Genomic DNA, 1,818 nt, shown 5'->3' with positions numbered 1-1,818 from the left:
GAGCTACTTGCAGGACACTGTGGCAGGAGCTAAGGGGGATACCAAGCAAGAAGTATGAGACATAATACTTGCTGGGGATGACATATCCACGTGCTAGTGGTCAGAGCTGGCTGGGGGTAGCCTTCTGGGAGGTGGGAGTGGGACAGGGAGCTCACTGGGCCCTTGAACTCAGATAATTTGGGACTTTGAAACATACGTCCAGGAATCCTTTTTCTATAGGACATGCAAATCTTTTTAGAATACTGGCTGGGGAAAATTGTTGGGGGGGTGCTTTGGCCCTGGTAAGTCAGCCCCCCAACCCTTGATTATTTCCAAGGCTGGTGAATGAAAACCAAAGTGAAAATATATCTACAGTATAAGGCAGGATATCACGTGTGCATAGCGGTGCCCACGTGCAGTACCCCGTAGGAACTTAGATTCTTCTATTTGCTTTTGGCTTTTGAAAATTTATGCCTGTTGTCCTATATATGTCCTGTGGCAAGCCATGCTTTGATCTTGAGTCCTTCTCAAGTTGTCTCAGGCCTTCTTTTCCTGTATTTAATTTTCTTTAACATTTCCTGCAGCTCTCACAGGAAGGTGGAGACATTCAGATGCCTTTTATAGCAGGGAACTAATGTGCTCAGGTATGATGGGAGCACTTTTTCCAGGTTTTCTCCCATAGACCTAACTCTGAACCGACAACTTCCTCATTCCTCATGTGTTTTCATTCTTTCTCCCTCAGCACTTCGTATAATACTTTGTTGCACGTATGAGCTTAAACTTCTGTCTACTAGATTGTAAACTTCTTGAGGGCAGGAACCACATCTCTTCACTTCTGTATACCCAATGCCTAGCACAGTATCTAGTAAGGGACCCTCCCCCCACCATTCAATATCCGTGAATGAGAATTTAGGAAGCGTTCCCCGATTATGGGAAAGGACTCATCCGAACCTCACCCTCCCTGATTATTCTTGACAAGTGATTATTTCTACATTACGACAGGCAATTCAATATCAGCATAAACTGAGGGAACAAGGAATGTAGTGACTCTAAAATCATTATTATATGGTCTCAGAGTACATTGGTGGTAGCATTGCTTTACTTTCATAGTAAGCTAGATTATTATTAGTTAATGTCTGTCTCCAGCATGCACTTCAATTAATGGAAGGGGAAGCAACTCTCAGGTGTGTTGGATGAGGGACTAATGACTGTTGTTAACAGTTCAATTGGAGAGTTTACATGTGGTTGAAAATCTATACTATGTACACCTTGATAGAATATATGTTTATTATTTTCAGTATTTTTCGACTGCCTACTGTGTGCTAAATACTCTCTTGGCAGGCTGTTTCCTGAATGAGTTCATAATTTACTTCAGAGATTTGGCTCTGGATGTAATTTAATGTGATTGGACAGAAAAATGACTCCATCAATCAAATTGATATATTTGTAAATTAAAATATATGAACCGGGATTTATGCTCCTACAGTACATTTATTATAATAAATATTAGAAGTCTAGTGCTCGCTTTGGCAGCACATATGCTGAGATTGGAATATATTTTACACTGAAGATTAGCATGGCCCTTGTGCAAGGATGACATGCAAATTTGTGAATCAGTCCGTATTTTTAAAAAATATATTAGAAGTCTACATCTAGGCTACATAAAATTAATGAATATTTTAATAAAAGAAAAGGTCATTTAAAAAATTTACTTTCAAGTCAGAAAGAGAAAAACAAATGCCATATGCTAACACATATATATGGAATCTCAAAAAAAAAAAAAAGGTTCTGAAGAACCTAAGGGCAGGACAGGAATAAAGATGCAGATGTAGAGACTGG

General features: G+C 39.4%; 1 non-coding gene across 1 annotated transcript; it reads left to right on the top strand.

Annotated features, from left to right (window-relative positions):
• Positions 1-1,496: 1,496 nt before the first annotated feature.
• LOC115858785 (U6 spliceosomal RNA) lies at positions 1,497-1,607 on the top strand. Its single transcript, XR_004041790.1, has one exon. It is a non-coding gene; the product is annotated as a U6 spliceosomal RNA (small nuclear RNA).
• The last annotated feature ends 211 nt before the right edge of the window (positions 1,608-1,818 follow it).

Source organism: Globicephala melas, chromosome 10 (genome assembly GCF_963455315.2).
Source record: "Globicephala melas chromosome 10, mGloMel1.2, whole genome shotgun sequence".
Classification (NCBI taxonomy): Eukaryota; Metazoa; Chordata; class Mammalia; order Artiodactyla; family Delphinidae; genus Globicephala; species Globicephala melas.
The sequence above is the reverse complement of the archived record's forward strand: the minus strand, read 5'-3'. Positions and strand labels throughout refer to the sequence as shown.